Consider the following 14,610-nt stretch of genomic DNA (forward strand, 5'->3'; position numbering starts at 1 on the left):
AGAGACCACAGGTGAAGGCGATGGTTTGGGGGTCAGAAGCAGTAGCAGCTCTTAAGAGGAGCCAGACTCAGGCCAGCAGGGCCCCCAGTGCCAGAGCACAGGTCAGTGTCACAGTTGTGAGACACAGGCCAGGCCAATGGACACAGGCCTGCAGGTGAAGCGGGCAGCAGGAACAGGAGGCAGGAGCAGCAGTTAGGCTGTGGTTTTAAGTGGTGATCAGATGTTGAGGTCGAAGTCTCGGAGGAAGAAGCTGATTTAGTTAAGTTCTTCCCCGAGGTCTAAACAATATGCTCTACCTGTCAAGCCTGATAGTCCCCATTTACAGTTGCAGCCCGTCTGATGGGTGCTGATCAAGCTCCAATCAGCTCTCTCCATTTTCAATTCCCATGCTGGATCCAAAGGGAAACCCAGGCCTGCGCATCCACACCCGACCCACGGTGAGGTCAGGGCAGGCTCATTGGCTGTGCACTCAGGGAAGCCACTCATTCCTGAGCTAGGGCAGGGCTGCTGGAGCTGGGTCCTTAAACCTGTTCACAACCCACCGTAGCAGCAGTCATGGGGCTTCTCTTTCAAACATTTGCTTAATAAATGGCAACATTACTAAAGAAATACATCTTTTTCACTGAAGGAATATTTGAAAACTATGGATTATAATTCATTTTTAATTAAATTTATTTACAATACACACTTTGTTCTTTAACAAAAAAGTTGCTGTATATGTGATGACAGCATATATATATATATATATATATATATATATATATATATAGGACATTTCAAAAGACAGATCAGCAATAACAAGTTTTTTTTTTTCCTTAGAAAATACAGAAACCATGGAAGGAGCTTAATTTTACCTTTAATCTGATATAAAGGGATGGATGAACACAATTAAAAATTAAATTACATTAATTTTCCTGGTATCAAAAAGATAATGGTATAAAAATATCTGCTTATATCTATTCATATACTATCTCACAGGTTAATATATAAGCCTCAGAGATTTAAAAATCTTCTTCTGAATGTCTGAATTTGTGAAATATCTATAACTCTAATTATCTGACACAGTCTCTCTCCCATAGTGACAAAGCTAAATGTGCCTCAAACTGAACTGTTGATACCTTCAAAATTCTTCAAAAATGATGAACTGGTTTTATTTGTTGATCAATATTTCCAGAGCTTTAGAAGCACTTTTAACAATGAATACTGTTAGATATCATATTAATTCCCTTATGAAACTAAAGCATCATTAATGTATAACAAATAAAAAATAACTGCATAAAAGTAACAGATATGATTATCAAGAGCTTAGCATAAATGTGAATTTGAAATTATGTATCTTTAGATATGTGGATTTCCAATTACAGAAATTACACATTTTTGAATTTGCACTTATAAATCTCACTATAGCTTTCAACTATGGCAAGGTAAATTCATATAAGCACTCCAATAGGAAATGTATGGTATGATATTTACATAAAAGGAAATAAAAATTTCAGACAGCAGAGATAAAAATCTTTTTTCCTTCTCTATTCCTGATTTCCACATTCCCAACATAACCTGGCTTGTTCATGTATCTGTTATATCCCCTTAGCATTTAAAATATTGGAAATTTCTTTTCTTCCATACTGAGTCCTTTGGGTGGTTTGGCATACACCTTGTTGAGGTTTCTCCTATAATCAGACTTGTAATAAGCAAAGAAAAACATAGCTGTTTACTCAAGTAGTTCTGTAAAGATGGGGCACTTCCTTTTCAGATTACCTGAAACAAATCAATTGGTTATCCCATAAATAAACACCAAATATATATGCTGAAAGATAACTTCTTTCCATAATTCGAAAATCTATCTAAACAAATTATTTAGAGCAGGGAATATCTCTTCTATGCAGGTGAATGGTATACAAATACATAGGCTGTAAAAGAACAGAAGTAGGAGAAAGTTCACAGTAGTTTGATGAATAAACAGGGTCACAAAAGCTGGAAATACAGGCAGCCTTGCAGGGCTTCACATTTCTGCTGACTCAAGTCTAAGAAAAACAAAGGATTAAGTGTCAGTAACCAAATACGGTATTCTTTCTTATGTTTTTTATTTAACTTAAGTTAATCATATTATGAAAGGTTTTTCTGTGACTGCATTTATACAATAAGACTCAAACATTATAAAATTTATGGAAAAAAATTATGCTTCAGTTCAGTTCTATGTGGTGGCGTTTAATCAACCAACATGGTGGATAAAGAGATAAGCAAGGGGCTGAAAATGTAGTTGGGGAAATAGTACAGTTCACTTACCTGCAGATATAAAGTCAAATGTGAAAATCAGTATAAGATAATAAGAAAGTGCTATGAAATACACAAAATGAGAAAGATTAATTCTACCCGAGGAGTTCAAATACATTGCCTGGAACTTAACAGAGGGGTTCAGTTCTCACATGCACTGATCTTGACAATGGATATAAAATGATCAAGCTGTTTTGTTGCTGTTTTATTTAGTCCTTACATATAATGGGAATTGAAGTGAAGGTGGGGATATTTCTGACCTAAATCCATGTGTTTCCACTAAATTCCTCAACTTGGAACTTAAAGTCCTTCAAACTCTGTATCTCAGGTTTTCTGTTACTCTCCTACTTATGTCCTCTACTCCAGAGCATCAGAATTTTGGGCAAATTCCCTTATAAGCCAGACTTTTAAATATTTTTCAGTTTTGTACCTGCTGCTTCCTATGCCTAGAATGACCTTTTTTCACCTTATGAATATATATTGTTCCTTAGAATTCTATATAACTGGAAAGTTTTAGCCACCCCCTAAGATATTGACAGTTGCCAGTTACTCTAAGCTTACTGTGTCCATGGACTATCTTCTTATTTATTATATATGGACTGAGTACTCATTGAACTTTGAACCTCTGCTCATCTTCACACTATCTAGTAGTTTCTAAATATACAACAGATCCTTGTATAATGTCATATTGTTAAAAATCTTTTCATTATAACTTGATGAGGGAAAAAAAATAAGCTTTGGTCAGGGTCATTATCTGGGTGGTATTTGCATATTCCCCCTATCTGTCTGTGTTTTTGCTGATTTCCTCCCACATCACAGAGATATTCACATCAGTTCATTAGCACAGGTACGTGGTTTCCAGTCTGAGAAAGGTGTGTGTGTGTGAGTGAGTGAGGCTGCAGCTGTAGGGCATCCTGGCCAGGGTAGTTCTTGCCTTACACCCTGAGCAACCTGCCTGGATAGGCTCTGGCCTTACAGCAATTCTTAATGATGGATTAAAAAGTGAATGAATAAATGAATACAAATTGTTTAATATTAGAAGGGTTTGCGTCTTTATTCAGAAATTTGGTGATGTTTTTGTGACCAAACATATGTTATAAGAACTCTTATTATATCAATTAGGCTATAACAAAATTAGTTTCATTATATTATTTCACTTAAATGAAATATTTTAGCTCATTTCATTTATTTTCATTATTTCTCTTAGACATGCATGAAGATAGCATCTTCCACGAAGTCTTTCTCAACTATTTCTCTCAGTAATATTGCTACCTTCTTTGAAATTGTGGTGAAAAGCCTTTCCAGTGAAACCTTAAATTAACTAATTTGTAACATTTGGAAAATTTTAAATGGAGTTGTCCTTTGAAATGCATCAGTTGCATTTATTTAACAAGTATTTGGTGCATCTTCTGTGCTCAAAATACCGTATTAGGTAATAGGAGAGATACAGGCAAATCAGACTCAGAAGCACTCAGTAAACATTTGTAAGTAAATATTTGTAAGTAAACGAGTAATGACATGGCAGGAAGAATGGAATAGACATTGTCTTCAGATTTCAGACTGGGAAGAAATCACATCGTCCTTGCTTTTTAGATTCCTGACTACTTTAGATACTTTATATAAATGGAATCATTCAAGACTTATCCATGCTGTGGCACAAGGCACATCTTTTCATTTATTTATTTTTGATTGAATAATATTCCATTGTATTTATAATTAGATTTTCTCTACCCATTCATCCATTGATGGACATTTAGGTTGGTTCCACATTTTGCCTATTGTGAATAATGCTGCAGTGAACCTGGGAATACATATATCTCTTTAAAGATCATGGTGTTAATTCTTTTGATTAAATACCACAGATGGAAATCTTGATAATAGGATCATTCATAGCTTTTTTAAATTTCATAATTTTTGAGGATTCTCCTTATTGTTCTCCTAAAGTGCTATGCCATTTTTTATTTTAATCAACAATGTACAAGAGTTTCAGAATTCCCATATTGTTACTGAAGTTTGTCACTTGTTTTCTTGAAAATGGTCATTCCAACAGGTGTGAGGTAATATTTCATTGTGGTTAAACTATGTCCTCCTAGCTACCTACCTATCTACCTACCTACCTACCTACCTACCTACAGATACCACTCCACAACAGTATTGCATTCTTTCTTTAGACTTTCTTGACTCTTTATCATTTTTTTCTCCTCTTACTGGATAATTTCAAATGACTTGTCTTCCATTTCATGACTTGTTTTCCTGTTTGATCAATTATTGAAGTCCCTTAAGGTTTTTTTTTTTTTTTTTTCAGTTCAGTTATTGCATGCTTCAATTTTAAAATTTCTGTTTGCTTCTTTTATTACAATATTTTCTCTTTTTGATGAAAAAAATTCCTTTGTTCATGTATTGTTATCCAAAGCTCATTAAACATGTTTATAAGAGTTTTCCTTTTTAAATTCTTAGGTTTTTCATATACCTCCATTTCTTTAAATTAGTTTTTGGAGATTTAATTTGTTCCTTTGAAAGGGCTATTTTCTGCTCTTTCTTTTTATTCCTTGCATTTTGGGGTTGGTATCCATGCATTTGAAGTAATAGTCTCCTCTCTTACTCTTTATGATTTGGTTCCATAAATGGAAAGAATCACCAGTCAGCCCATCAAGGGCTTCTGGGTGTCTCTCAAACCTTTGCTGTGGATATATGACTTCTTTGCTTGCTCCCTCTGATGTCTGTCTGCTGTAACGTGGGTTCTCTGAAGCAGCAGCATGCTGCTCAGCCCTTTCTGTTCTCAGCCCCACCCCCCATTCTGGAGTATGCTATGACTTGTCAGTGCCTCACATTGGGATTGACAGAAACCAGCCTTTCAGGCCGTCCCCCAAACAGCTGGAGAATTGGACACATGCATCATTCTTTTCTTTCCCCTAAGGGAGGGGCCTCTGAATTCTCCTGGCTTCTGTCTACTGTACTTCAGATCCTGGGAAGCAGCAGCACACCACCCAACTCTTTTTTGTTCTCAGTAGCTCCCAGACATCTAAAATATAGTAGATCTCATCAACACTCTGAGATGCATGAGCCAGGAGGCAGTCTCTGGGAGCTAGGACACATGTTTCATACTTGTCCCTTTCCATTTGAAGGAGAGCCCACTGAGTTATACTGGCCTCTGTTGTGCTTTGTTTCAGGTCTTGTGAGCACCCAGAGTAAGCCACCCATCCCTCTCTCTCTCTCTTTTATTGTTCTCTACATTGTCCAGGAATCAGAATTATGCTGGACCACATCAACATTCTGATTCAAGCAAGACAGCAGTCAGTCCCACAGGCACATAATCAGACAGAGTCAAAAAGCTGGAGTACTAGTCTTTCTCTTCCTTCCTAGGAACACTCTATGTGAGGGAGCTTCCCAGACTATCTCATAGCTTTGATGCATGTGACTTTGCCCTTGCCGATTGTACAGGAGCTTCTTAACTGGTTTCTGGACTTCTCAAAAAATAATTGTTCCGAGCATTATTGTTGTTTCTCTGGAGGGGGATGGAAGGGACATCCTGTTCTATCATCTTGCTGGGGTCAATTTGTGTACTGGAATTCTTTTCAACATCTTTGGGGGAAGGGAAAACCTTGAGCTTTGAAATAACTTTGTCTGATTTCAGTCCTGCTTTACTATTTATAAGTCTATAAACAAGTGACTTAACTTCTCTATGTTTTGGTTTCCTGTTTTGTAAAATGAAGATGATGTCGAATCTCTCCTCTAATTGTGAGGAAAATTCCCTTTTAAATTCCTTCTTATGAAACAAATGTCTTAAAAGAATATGTGTTGAGGCATTAATAAATAGCTAACTCTGAGGGTAGTCAGTGTTATTACTATAAATGGTTTTAGATTTCATATATTCTAATTTTCCTACAATAATGCCCTATGTGTTATTACTTTTTTAAATTCTGCTATACTTAGAGTCATTTCTAAGTTTTAACTTCCATTCTGGTCTTACACAATCCATGTATGGATTCCCTACTATTACTTTACATATTTTCTAAATAAATGAAAACCTTTTCAATCCATTTTCTAATGCCGTATGGATAAGTATTTTAATAACCAAGAACAGTAAACTCAACAGTAGAGGACATGTGGATCTTTGTTTTGTACAAAAGTTCTCATTTTTATCATTGATGGGGATGATAGGCATGTTTATTTTTAGCAGTAAGTAAATTACCAAGATACATCAATATCAGCATTTCACTCAGTGTTCATATCAGAGGCTGTTTGGAAGAGGTCACATTGAATTTAGTCCCATAACTTAGAATATATTGGAACTGTACAACTGACAGCCACAAAAATACCAATCCTGTTTATCTTTCTTTCTCTGATACCATTGACTATGTATTATGTATTTACTATGTATTATATATACATTTCTGTGTGTGTGTGTGTGTGTTAAGCTAATTGTTCAACAGACAGCTTTCTGCCCAGAGGGGTCTTTGTCTAGGTGGTTTTAATGATCACACAATCCTCTACATGTATTTGGTCCTTTTTAGTTCGTAAAGCTCTCCTTTATCCCTTTGCTTTTTGCTATGAACCACTAGGGTACTCAGGCCTTCTAATAATCCCATTTTAGAAGTGAAGAAGTATTATGATTTCACTATAATTCACAAGGATAGAAGTAGGAGTGGAATATAGTTGTTGTTGTTGTTTTATTTCCACGGCTTCTAGACCCAGTGTTCTTAACTAGCCTATACTGCCTTTCTGACCATCTATGTGTCAATACCTACCATGTTAGCAACCCTCACCAGTCTGATCTGATTGACTAAATCTTACAGGCTTACATAGCCTGTCTTCATAATGTGTGGTCTAGTGCAGATTTTGTTTTACTCCTTACCCAAAGATACCTCCAGCTGGAAAGAAATGAGGAAAATTTGAACTAATTATATCTAATATTCATAGCAAAATGTCAACCTGCTTTCATCATTCGAAACTAATTTTCTCTTCAAAGGCTGCCTTTGAGGTTCAAATTAGACTGATTTCACCTGTAGAGAATAAACTCTATATAGAGAGCATTTTTGTTCTTGACTAAACTCAACCTTATTGCTCAGAATGAAATAGAGATGATACACCCAGAACTGGAAGTCTCTCCAGTTTGCGGAAGATCTAGAAGTTTCCCAGAAATCTGGTATTTGTAAGGACAAGTGAACCTTGCACAGAGGCGTGTGAAGACTTTTTCTGGTCTTGCACTCTGAAACCTGTAGAAAAATGGAGCAAAATGCTCTAGCTTCTAATAACACATTTCTGTTCACCTAATTAAAATAAAATATTTGGAATATTTCTATGATAGTTGTTTAAAGTAAATTTTAAACCTCAAGATTTATTTTCCATAACTATATACCTTTTATTTACATTTTTTCCCTTTGGATACTGTAGTTATGGACTTGAACTTTTTTTTTTTTAATATGGAATGTGAATTGAGTAAACACTCTTTAAAATAGTATTATCAAAATACCATTATTGTATTAAAATAATGATATGTATTTATTAACAACTGAATATGGCTTCAATTGTTCTAGGTCCTCTACATACAAATTTTGGTTTATGTAACTACCATTTATTGTTTATTTTAGTGCCCAGCACTCACAAGTGAGGAATTTTTTTTTTTAAATGATATACCGACTCACTATGCCCATGTGAATTTTCATCATACTGCCATCATGTAGACCAAAATCTGTTGGCTAGAACTTAGTCACATGACCTCACATAACTGTGAGGAGGCAGGAAAACATAGAGGAATGTCTGTGAGGACACTCTGTACTATTAGAAAAGGAAACAATTAGGAAATTAATATGAACAGTGTGATTGTATAGATTATTTTGAATACCATCTAAATATAAGCATTTAAGTCTTTCATACACAATTGAATACATTCATTAATACACAAAAAATGATATTTAGTGGTAACTAAAAGCTTTTCCCAAAAGTTTAGGCTCTGAAAAAAAAAAAGAAGTATTTATCATTCAATTCTATTTCTATTCAGTATTTTACCAGATGTCAGAGCTAGTTCTTTGAGGCATAGAAAACAAAGAAAAACTATAAAAATGGAAATGAAGAAATAAAAGTGTCAAAATTGCTAATGACACATAGCATATCCAAAAGAATAAAAATCCTCCCAAAATAAGTTGCTGGCGATGAATTCAGTAAGTATGTAAATATAAAATCAATATAGAACAGTTTGTTACATTTCTAATATGTGAACAACAGTGAGTTTACAGTGAATATTTAAAAAAATTACCCATATAGTAATATAAAAATATACAGTAACTAGAATAAATTTAACAATCTCCAAAGTCTGTATGGAAAGATAAGATACATTTTATTAAGATTTATTTTTTAAAGATTTTTTTTATTTATACAATAGCTGGGGTACAGGCCAGAGGCATGGAACGGGGAGAGGATTCACCAGAGACAGATTGGGGAGCAGAACAGGCAGACTGACTGAAATCCACTGCTGAGGGGAGCAGCAGGCGTGACAAGAGAGGTCTGCCGCCATGTGGGAATGTCCCTGGCTGGCCAGGAATCGAACCCGTGCTGCAGAGGCTGCAGACAGCTTCATGGTGCTGCGCTCAACCCACTGCGCCACTGGGTAGGCCCTAAGATGTATTTTTAGAAAAACTAAATAGACACACATAGCATATTCATGATGAGGATGACTCAATATGTGGATGTGTCCACTTCTAAAATAGTCAATGCTTTAAAAATTTTTATTTTTAATGGAATTTTTTCAAAAAAATGAATGAAATATTTAGATGGGACTTCAAAAGCTCAAGCCATCAAAATACTCCTGAAGATGACAACAGAAGAGTACTTTACTTCACTCCTGGGAGAATAATCTGAAAGTTAACCAGAAATGAGCTGTATCCTAGATGGCCCTATGACTTGGTGAAAAACTAAAGCACCTCCCCCCAAAAATTAAGGCCCAGGAACAAATAGATTTGTTAGTGAGTTCCAAAGATGTACTGATACCTCTCCTCAAGCAAAAAATGAGAAGATGGACTGTTTCCAAACACTCTATAAGTCTAGCATTACTCTGAATCCAAAAGCAGACAAAGACATCACGAAAAAGGAAAATTATAGAGCAATATCTGATGAACATAGATTAAAAATCCTCAATAATATATTAGGAAACTGAATTCTCAATGTTTAAAAGGATTATGCGTCATGATCAAGTAGGATCCCAGCGGTGCAAGGATGGTTCATATCTGAAAATCAATCAGTGTAATTCACCACATCAACAAAAGAAAAGATAAAAATCATGATCTTCCTAATATTATATCAGAACTATTAGATGCTCAGAGCAGCTCTGAAAATACTTTCCTATGTTGCCAGGTAAGCAAGAATAAGAATTTCTCTCAAGTATAAATCAAAAGTAGAATTCCAAGGTCAAAAAGAATGTGTGTCTACAAATATATTTATAAACAGAAACAACCATAATCGTCATCTTATCTAGACTGGATAAATAAATCATGATATATGCATAAATTTTTGTCCTAAAAGGAAAATGAGGATGGATGAGTTCTAGAACATAGTGTTAAGTGAAAGGGATAGATAAAAATACATATACAATATTATTCCATTTTAATGAAGTTCCAGGCAGCACAGTTAAACAATGTATTCTTTAAATATGAATGCATAGAGGGTGACACAATTAAGGAGAGGAAGGAAATGTTTATCACATAGGTAGGATTATGATTACTTCTGTGTGGAGGGAAGGAAATTCAATTGGGAGGGGCATGCAGGAGGTTTCTAAGATAGGAGCAGTGTTATATTACTTAGCCTGAATGATGGCTTATAAAAGTGATTGCTTTCATTCTTTTATTATTTATTTTTATTCTTTAAATAATATATTTTATACACATTTATGCAAAAAGGGGGGACTTGTAGTTCTATTTTTCTTGGTGAATTGGGCCCAATTTACTATGTGAAATAGTAAATAAGATTGTTCTTAGATGAAATTTTATTCTCATTTAAAACTTAAAACTTAAAACATATATTGGAAAATGTGTAAATCATCATACAAGTTGTTATTTATATTATCATATGAAGTAATAAATAAAAATATTTCTGTTTATTTTGAGATAATTTGTGTCAGGACAAAATACTTTACTGTTGGTATCGCTCACAAGAACTTACGACATAAGAATGTAATAATTAAGTCAACATTTATCTGTATTTAAAATAATTATAGCAATTAAAATAATGTCTCTACACTTTTACCTTGGGAGTGAGTGATTTAAATGAACTTTGGATTTGATTTGATGTTGTAATTTATTATTTAAATATTATATAGTGATAATAAAAAAAACTGAATACTCCTTATATCTACATAGAAAAAATTGTGTACGAAATACTTTGACGGGTGGTAGTAACAAATAACATTTACTGAGGGCTTAGGTGGAGCTGTAGTTCTAGTTTCATAGCTCTAAAGGAGGGATATTCTGTTAATATCATTATGTTTGAATGTGGAAACATTATGTTACATTACTATTATTTGCAAAATTAAGACAAAGAAATTCAGTAACTTTCCAAGTCAGTCAGAGAAAGAATGTATTCTTTGATATCATTTATATGCAGAATCTAAGAAAGACAAACTCAGAGAAACAGAGTTTAAGGATTGTTCCCCAGGTGCAGGGGCCACAGGAACTGGGGAGAAACTTCCTGTTACTGAGATTAACAAATCTGGAGATGTAAGGTGTGGTATGGTGATTATAGCTATTACCACTATATCATATACCTGAATGTTGCTAGGAGAGTAAATTTTAAATGTTCTCACCACAAAAAGGAAATGGTAATTATGTGACAAGATGGAGGTGGTAACTAATGCTATGATAGAAGTCATTTTGCAATTTATATATGTATGAAATCAGCAGGTCTTATACCTTAAAGTTGCATGGTATTATATACTACTGTATGTCAATAAATCTGGAAAAAAATAACTTCCCTAAGTTTTTTTAAGAATTACATAGAATCTGTATTTCGAGATAATTTTACTTCTATAGTTTCTAAAAGCAAGGCTACAGACTGTTATTTGGGAGCTGTCAAAAATGTGTGTATGTGTATGTGTATGTGTATGTTGGTCTGGCACCATGTTCACATGTTAACACTTTTTATAGAAAATAAATGATTTTGCAAGTGTACTTTTTCATCCCACATTAGAACCCATACTCCTCTTACCTTAGGATCACATTTCAGTGACCTTCTACACTCCTTCGATTTTCCTCTCACACCAGCTCTTTGCTCCCAACAGCTGATCTTTGTAACTCTTCTCAAAGGCTAAAACTAAGAGCCACATTTCACAGGTAGGAAACCAATTCTCATTAATGTTATAGTGGACCAAAGTCGGACAGTTAAACAAATCTTGTGATTGAAATTGCTTTATTTCTAAATGAAGAGATACTCAAAATGTAGGGACATTCAATCCGAATATAAAATCTGACCAAAAAATAGAATTAGTTTGTCAGATTTCTTTCTCTACCTAGGAGAAAATAAATAAATGAACTTTACTGCTGTCACAGGCATCCTGGCTTTGCTTTCATCTTAATGAGTGGAACTTTGCCCTCTTTGGAAAAAGAAACTTAACACCATCCCAGAGGAAGGCATTTTTCCTCCCTAGATTTCCTGATGTGAAACTCCATTCCTCTAATGTTTTCCATCCTCTTAGGGCATGGAGCTTCTAAATGGCATTTGTTTTCCCACTACTCCAAGAAACAAAGAATAAAGAATGATACTTTTTATTTTAGTTCATTGAAAAGGGTGACTTTATTACTTTTAGATTTTACCTCAGATAATGGAAACAAAAATATTTTTCTGTGAAAAAATTATAATTATTGTCTGTGTGTGTGTTTGGATTAGAGGGTAGGAGGAGAAATTGGATGAGAAAAAGATTTGAGAAAAGTAATGCAAAGGACCAAAATATTGGCAATTCAAAGGATAAAATTGAAAAGAGCCTGGTTTAATTTTAGTGAAAACATTGAGACATTATTCTTCCAACCTGTAGATCATGATTTCAGCTTTTATGTAAGCTTTATGTAAGACTTAAAAATATCCAGTGCTGGCACAAAGCTCTGCCTAACTGCACAAGCATAAAGTTTCTCTGTACTTCGAAAACTAAGAAGTCCAGCCCTCAGCATGATCAAAGAACTGCTCTCCTATCAGCCTGAGAAAATGCAGGAAAAAATTACTGATAGGTAATTTTCTCAGGGGACTCATTTGAAAACATTTGGCAAACTTACAAAGAAACTGGAAATAGTGTATGAAGACAAACATGCTAAACAGGTGCCATTGAGTATTTTAATATTAACGGTGTCTCTTAGAGAGGATAGCCAAGTGACTTGGCTCCAGCTGATTTATCTGCAGTTGATTACTATGAACCAGGTACTGAATTTCAGTTTGAACCAGTGACTTAAGAGCTAATACAGATTTACAGGCTGTTGAAACCAAATATTTCCTTTAAGGGAATGACATTTTCTTGCAATTTGATTAACACAGCTACCACGACTTCATCACAATATGGTAATAATTTTAATCAAGACAACTTGCCAACTTTAGTCCTATGGAACAGGTTTGCTTTGTTGGATTTGTCCCCCTGAAATTTTAAGAGTAATGTGCTGAGATCTGTTTAAAAGTGTTGAGTCACTATCATCTAATAAAGAAGAAAGGATTCATTTTTTTTTTTTTGAGCATAAGTTTCTCTGTGGATTTATTTATTTTATTTTTTTAGAAAGGGATCATTTTTTATTTTAACATATTTAATAATGACTTAAAATGGTAAAATTATGAAACAAGCATGAAAAATAGATGTGCCATTATGCAGATGGCTCATGTTTTATTTATTTATTTATTTAAATTTAAATTTTATTTTTATATTCCCCATACAATTGCAACCCCCTTATTTTGACCCCAATCCCTCCTTTTTCCGCCCCCCACCCCCCATAGAGCGTCTCTGGTTCATAGTTGTTTGTTGATTTTGATTTTTACTTTCTTATAGTTATTCATTTTCCTGGTCCCTTATTTAAGTTTTCTAGATTCCTGACATGAGTGAGACCATCAGGTATTTTTCTTTTTCTTTCTGGCTTATTTCGCTGAGCATGATCCCTTCCAACGCCATCCACGTTGCTGCAAATTGCATGTGTTTATCTTTTTTGAATGCTGAGTAATTTTCCATGGTGAATATGTACCACATCTTCTTGATCCAGTCATCTATTTTTGGGCATGTGGGTTGTTTCCAAAGCTTAGCTATTGTAAATAGTGCTGCTCTAAACATAGGGGTGCAGGTGCTCTTTGGAATTGATGTTTCTGTGGAATCATTTATTTACTTGAATCACTAAAGTCTTTACTAACATGCAACAATGAGCTGGCTGATGAATGTAAACCTTATAAGACTTGGTAGTGTTTTGGTAATGGAGTTGGATAAACCAAGTTTACCCTTTCATCTACCAAATGGTACTACTGTCTTGAAGTCAATGGGTAATCCTTAAATATTTGTATTACATTGTAGGTTTTCAAAACAACCATAAATGTACTTATTTTTGCATGTCTTTTTTCACCTTGCTCAAAATCATGCATAATTGATAGTATGGATATTTATGGTTTTATATGGTTTTTCCACAATTTATCCCCATCACTGTTGATGGAAACTTAAATTATTGGATTGTATTTTCTATTCCTGTCAATACTACATTGAACATTCTTACATTTATCTTCATATATATAATATATATTGCAAGTATTACTTGATTTCTCGCAAATATGTACAGCAGATACAGCTAAACTGATCTTCAAAATATCTGTGCCCATTTGTTCATTACAACAGAATGAGAGAGAGGATTTTCTCACATCTTCTCTAAACCTGGGATTCTAGATTTTATAAAAAGTTTTATAAATTTGAGGGGTAGCAAATTGTCTTGTATTCAGTATATTTTTTTTAAGTTCATGATCAGTGGTTCTTATGTAAGCAATTCCTTCCTAATCCATGTTCACAGAAATAATATATTTTTCTTCCATACAATCTTTCCAGCTTTGTCCCTGTCACTCAACAAAGTAAACACATTTTAATGCCACTCTTTCACATATTAAATTTGTGCGTGTGTGTGTGTGTGTGTGTGTGTGTATGTGAGCTCTCTGTTCTGGTCCATTGGCCTATTTGATTATATCTATAGTTCTAAGTTATATATTTCCTTCTACTCCTTCTCCAAATCATTTGAGAATGACTGCTTTGGGTATTTCAACTTTCTGTATTCTTCCAAATCAATTTAAATTTGTTATAGTCTGTGAAAAACCCTGTTGAGATATTAATTAAACCATTTATTAATAACA

The sequence above is a fragment of the Talpa europaea genome, assembly GCF_964194135.1.
Source record: "Talpa europaea genome assembly, chromosome: 7".
Lineage (NCBI taxonomy): Eukaryota > Metazoa > Chordata > Mammalia > Eulipotyphla > Talpidae > Talpa > Talpa europaea.